This window comes from Hylobates moloch, unplaced genomic scaffold (assembly GCF_009828535.3).
Source record: "Hylobates moloch isolate HMO894 unplaced genomic scaffold, HMol_V3 SCAFFOLD_13, whole genome shotgun sequence".
In the NCBI taxonomy this organism is placed as follows: domain Eukaryota; kingdom Metazoa; phylum Chordata; class Mammalia; order Primates; family Hylobatidae; genus Hylobates; species Hylobates moloch.
In genome coordinates this window covers 29,785,983-29,792,422 of record NW_026652288.1, presented here as the reverse complement: position 1 = coordinate 29,792,422, position 6,440 = coordinate 29,785,983, and positions in this window count along the sequence as shown.

The window sequence follows — 6,440 nt, the reverse complement described above, 5'->3', positions numbered from 1 at the left end:
ACTACTTGTTGGCTAAAAAGTTATTTTTTTCTTTTAAATCATGAATTGGTGTTAAATATCATCAGATGATTTTTCCTCATTTATTACACTCATTATATTGGTTTAAATATTTTTCTTTTAAGTTAGCATTAGCATTAACATTGACAGATTTTCAAAATGTTGAAATAGCCTTCCTTTTGGGAATAAACCTAACTTGGTCTTGATGCCTTCTATTCTTTTTCTATACTATATTTTATTTGTTTCATGCTTGTGAGCCTTGCTCTTATCTCCTTGGTGACAGGGGTTTGCCTCATATGGATTTGATACCTCTCCTCCCATAGTGCTGGGCTCGTAGGAGATGCCCAGTGCATGGAGTCATTAATCCAAGCAGCGTCATTTTTCCTTCCTGTAGTTGGGTGCATTTGACAGCTTGGATGGTGTGATTCTCCCAGTGGCTAACAAGCAGCTCAGGAATGCTAATGAAGGACTTCCTTTGGTTGTCTCTTGTGAGTCAGCAAATGAGCTCTGTAACTTGGAGAGCCAGAAGTTAATTAGTGCCCGGGTATAGACAGACCCTGATGGAAATAAGGGAATTTGGGTCTGTCAGAGAAGAGTGCTAGGAAGCTTTGAAGGTGAGGCCCAGATTAGGGACGTGAGGTGAAAACCAAAGGGAAGCCAGGGCTACGGTTTATAAATAAATGTCAGTATTGGAGCTCTGTAAAGAAAACCAGGAGAGCCCAGAACATGTGGCCTAGACAGAAAGAAGAGGAGCAGGCCCAACATCTGGGTGTCGCTGACATTAGAGGCGCTGTTGATTCACATCTCTCCCTTGTAGCAGAATAAAGAATAAAGTGCAGGAGATGTGTACAGCATGGATAGCTGAAGCAGATCACCTGGCAGGAGGCAGTGATGGATGAGGGATTTTAGGTGTCTTGCACTCCTTGTTCATTTTTCTTTGAGGCAGGGTGGAAAGTCTGAAACCCCATCTGCTTACAAGTTTACTACAATAACCCAATGGATAAATAATTTGCAACACAATACCACGGATGATGAGCTCCAAATGAAGTCGAATAGACTCTAGACATGAGGCAAAGATGAAAGCTCAGTGCCTTCCTGGCAGAGCTACATAAGTGATGTCCACTGTGAGCACTGGACTCGGATGTGCTGGGCATGCTCAGGATCTTGGGACGGTTACTTTGGCCAGAAAATTGTGTCACTCCCCTGGCTTAGGCAGATACCTAATTAGGTTAGGAGAACTGCCAAAAAGCAACCTATTGAAAGCTAAACTACTGCAAGGCATTGTGGGTAAAATATGCAAAATGTCACTGAGGCAGAAGTGAGGAAACCAGTAGAACAGGTGCAGCCTGAAACTAACCTGCCAGGGACATTGTTAGTTCTGTTTCTTCTTGAAATCTCTTTTTTTTTTTCCCCCTGACTGTGTGGAAGCACTGTCGTCTTTACTGCTGGAGACCCAGAAACAGATGCTCCCATCCTCTCCCAACCTGAATTGTACTAGACTGAAAATGAAAACGAGGCTTCCAATTCTACCATGTCCATGTCCCAGCTATGCTGTGTTCGCCAGGGAATGGCCCAGGATGGAACAAAGATAGATCAAGATTCTAAGTGTAAGCCCATTCTTTGGAAGTGTAACCATTTGAATGAAATGTTCCTAACGTGTTGTTCTTCTTTGTTATTGTAGCAATGGTAACACCACACAGATGTCACCAGGGGTCTCCACAGCCTGGGAGAGGCCTAAGCCTGTCCTCATGGTTTCTGCAAATTCTCACAGACTCATGGTTCTAAGCTGCATTGGATTGCTGGACGCAAAGAGCAGCCTCATCACACACCTGCACACTCCACTTCAAACATGTGACATGTTTTGTTAGTTTAGCAATTTGCTGTGGATAAGAGGCATAGTGTTGTCAGATGGGGTGGGATGGGGAGTGAGGAGGCTGCATCCTGCCCATCACAGCCTCTGGCTCTCCCCTCTCTTCTGTGCCTCCTGCTTTTCACTGCCTTTTCTGTTAGAATTCCTTCCTTCCTTCCTTCCGTCCGTCCGTCCGTCCTTCCTTCCTTCCCTCCCTCCCTCCCTTCCTTTCTTCCTTCTTGCTTTCTTCCTTTGACGGAATTTCACTCTTGTTGCCCAGGGTGGAATGCAATGGCGCGATCTTGGCTCACTGCAGCCTCTACCTCCCAGGTTCAAGTGATTCTCCTGCCTCAGCTTCCCAAGTAGCTGGGATTACAGGGGCCCGCCAACACGCCTGGCTAATTTTTTGTATTTTTAGTAGAGATAGGGTTTCACCATGTTTGGCAGGCTGGTCTCGAACTCCTGACCTCAGGTGATCCGCCCACCTCGGCCTCCCAAAGTGCTGGGATTACAGGCGTGAGCCACCGCACCCGGCCAGAAATTCTTTATTTCTAACCCAGAGATGTCACTCCCTTTCCTCAGCCCTTGGTTCCAGCCATATCCATGCCCTACAAGATGTACATAGCTCAGGGGAGCTTCTGGGGTTGGGGGGTCCTACCAAGGAGCCTCTCTCTAAGAGATGATGTGGTACTAGCTCCTTGTAAACATTTCGAAGTGGACATCATTACTCCTGCTTCACACTTGAGGAGACTGAGGCCTGGCCTCAGTTTGGAGATGGAAGGGACTTGGTTAAAGTCCCACCTCCAGTAAGGAGTAGATCTGGGTCTCAAACCCAGGCCTTCTGACTCCACATCCATCGCTCTTTGTACCATCAAAGGGCAGAAACTCAAAGTGAATGGCTGGGGGTTTGTAGAATCCTGGTGATTTCCACTTGGTTTCTCAAGACAATGCCTAGCCCAGGCTGAAAAGCATAATTACCTCAGCCATAGATTCAGGCTCACCCCATGCCAACCCATGGCATCCAGCTCAGGTCTGAGGCCGATTTGTACCCTGGAGTGGTCGGTGGGTACTAAACCTCTCTTGGAAGGCCAGGAGAGGACTTAAATGGCTGGGCCTTCACATTTATTTTCCTCTCTTCCCTTGGCTTTTTGTGGGGCTGAGCCCATCATTAATCAGGCTGTGAAGCAAAGGATATAAAACACTGCCTTGAAAAGAGCTCTTATTTGTTTAAAATTGAAAAAAAAAAAATAACAACCCAGAAAAGTCTGAAACATGTTTCCAATATACTGAATTTGATTATCTGTCTGTGCACAAAGGGACCCAGTCATTTGAAATTAAAGTTTAGACAGTTGGCAAGTTTGTTTGATGAATCGATTGTGATGGGAAGAGCCCCCACCAACCACAATGCTGAACTTCCTTCATCTCCTCTCTGTACATTCTGAGCATTTTGTTAATTGCTCTGATTGTTCAGTGCCACTGTGTTACAAGCTCCGGGGAGGGACAGAACTGGAGAAGTCCAATGTGTCTTCATCATAGGGGCTTGAACAAGGGAGTTCCCAGTCTCTATCCAAGGTAGTGATCATTGGACCCACCAGCAGCTCCAGCACAATTGCTTTTGACTTTATTATGAATTTCAATCAGAAATACAAGCCTCATCCATCGAGGAGCAAAGACACGTGCATTGTTCAGACAGCAGAACAGAACGCAGGCCAGTGGGAAGCAGAGGACGTTGTTATTGTTCTCTAGGGCAGCTCAGAGAGGAGAAAGCCTGGCAGTGAATGCACAGGAAGCAGAAACTGGCAGATACAACACTGGGATATGTTGTTCAGCACTTTGAGTTGCAAAATAAAATCCCGGTGGACGGGGCACCCCTCTTCCCCAGAACTCAAGCCCTCCCGTTCCTCATGCTGCAGCATTCATACTGAGTGCTCTTTTGCCCTGCAGCATCCGGAACAGTTGATTATGCCCCTATCTTGTTTTGGAGCCTGCAGGGACTCCCTGATGCCGAGGGAACAGTTAACTTGGCATTCAAGTTCACTTTACCACCTGCCTTTTCCACCTATTGCCTGTGTGTCCTTTCTTGTACCTGTATTTTAGCCAGAAGCAGCTGCTGTCTTCTCCATAACCACTTTTCCTCCGTGTTCAGTTCATGACTTTTCGTTGTTTTATGCTTGAAATGCCCTACATTTCATCTTTGCATGCCCTCATTCTTCTCATGATTTTGGAGCCTTGATGAAATGACACCACCTTCTTCGATTTCTCACCTCTTTGCTCCTCCTCTGGACTTGCATAGTCAGGAGTCTTCCCTCTCACTACATCCATCACCTTGTACTTCATCCGTCACCTTGTACTTCATATCACACTGGCTTTTCCATATGTTTTATGTGATACATTCTTTGAAAGCAGGGGTAAGAGATTACTTGTCGTGTCCACTTTGGGTACAGGCAGGATGCCTTGGGCAGAGTAGGCACTCAAAAATGTTTGATGAATGAGAGACTTATTGAAGCAAGGGTTAGCAGTCTTTGGCTCAGGTTGGTACTCAATGCATTCATCTGTCCATCCTTTCCTTCCTTCTCTCTGTTCCCTCTTTTGCTTTTTCCTCTTCTCTCTTTACCTTCTCCTTTTCCTCTTTTAATTTCATTTACCCCCAAGCCTTGACATTCTACACAGCTCTGCTGGGCGTACCCCATCTCTGCAGGTTGCTGGTTTCTGCTACAGGGGTGTTTGCTATGGTCCTAGACGACTTTTCAAGAACAACAGCAACAAAGAACCTGCCCACTCAAGGTGGGGTCTCTTTTCCGTGTGATGCTTGTCTGCTATGGAGACTACTATTTGAAGTGATGCATTTGTGGAGCATTTCTTTCTCTCTGAGAAGTGGCAAGTGTTCTTCCCTGACCAGGGTCTCTGTTCATCTCCAAAGGTGGGTCTCTGTTCATCTCCAAAGGTTAGGCATGGAGGAGGCAAGTTGGCACAGGACCGAGTAGCAGCCAAACCTCTCTCCTTGCTCAGATCTCACCACAAACCCCAGCTCCCGCTCTGGCCAGGATTGCTGGGTCATAGCTGTTTGGCTTAAAGCAGCAGGAGATCAGTGAGGCACTAGGAAAAGAGCACCAGGTGGGCTTGCCTCCGGCTCTACCACACAGTCGGACGTGGGGGAAAACTGCCAACATCGAGGGAGCTCGGTTTCCTCTTCTGCACATGGGGTGGGAAGAGTTAGATGGTCTCTGGGGTGTTTTCGAGGCCAAATCTCCAGAATTCCCAATTTGAGATTCCAAATGCATCTGGAGACTGCGGTGGCTCAGCCTGAGTGGGGCCGGGAGGTGGCAGCACCTGCTCTGTTTCCAGCCTGATGAAGCCGCAGGGGCTGGGCTGTCACTTCTGTAGGACTGGGGTGTACATCATGCTCCACTCCCATTGGACTCTTTTATTACATTTCACTGCAAGTTGTTTGTAGTCTGCTGGGTCATGAGACGGTCGCAGTAAGATTGCCAAGCCCTGGGTACAGGGGACACTTACTGTCCCCTCTCTGACTTCACCTGGCATGACACAGGCAGGCCAGGGCACACTCATCCGCAACAAGGCCCCAGTGACAGGCTCATATCCGGGCAGCTTGCTGGAGCTCCTTGACGCAGCCTTGGGTCTCCCCGAGGGCAAATGAGAGCTGCATCCATGAGTAAGCGCATGTGTTCGCCCACTCTGAATGAGCACGCCTGTCTCCCAGGGCCCATGCGCTTCCTCCAACAGCTGCATTTGCTCAGGGCAAAAATGGAAATGCCTAATGCCAGGCATGACTGATCCTAGCCACAGAAAATGATTGAGGGTTGTTCATGAAACTTTTGGGGAGCTTTTATTAAATGGATGCGGTCACAGACACTTAAAATGTAATAGAATGTCTGAATTGCATGGAACCGTACACATGATCTAGTTCAGTGGTTCTCAATCCCACCGGGCATCACTTCTGAAGCTTGTTAGAAATGTAGATTCCTAGACTCAGCTCTAGCCCCATCGAGTAAGAATGTCTGGTGCTGGAGGCCGGGGACGGTGTCTCACATCTGTAATCCCAGCACTTTGGGAGGCTGAGACGGGCGGATCACGAGGTCAGGAAATCAAGACCATCCTGGCTAACACGGTGAAACCCAGTCTCTACTAAAAATACAAAAAAAAATTAGCCAGGCGTGGTGGCGTGTGCCTGTATTCCCAGCTACTTGGGAGGCTGAGGCAGGAGAATGGCGTGAAACCGGGAGGCGGAGCTTGCAGTGAACTGAGATTGCGCCACTGCACTCCAGCCTGGGCGACAGAGCAAGACTCCGTCTCAAAAAAGAAAAAAAAATGTCTGGTGCTGGAACCTAGGAACCGGTATTTTTAACAAACTCTTCAGGTATGTCTAATGTAGCTTGTCTGCAGAAAGGCATTTGGGAACCACCATCTAGTCTATCCCTGGCATTCAGGGAGCTTGTTAGCAAACTCTTGCTCCCCTTTGCTTCCTCCTCTCCCTCATGGAATCAGAATCCCTGGTGGGGGATAGCACTCTGATTCAACAAGCCCTCCAGGAGTAGGGTGACCAACTCGGTTCTGTTTGCCTGGCACTGTCATG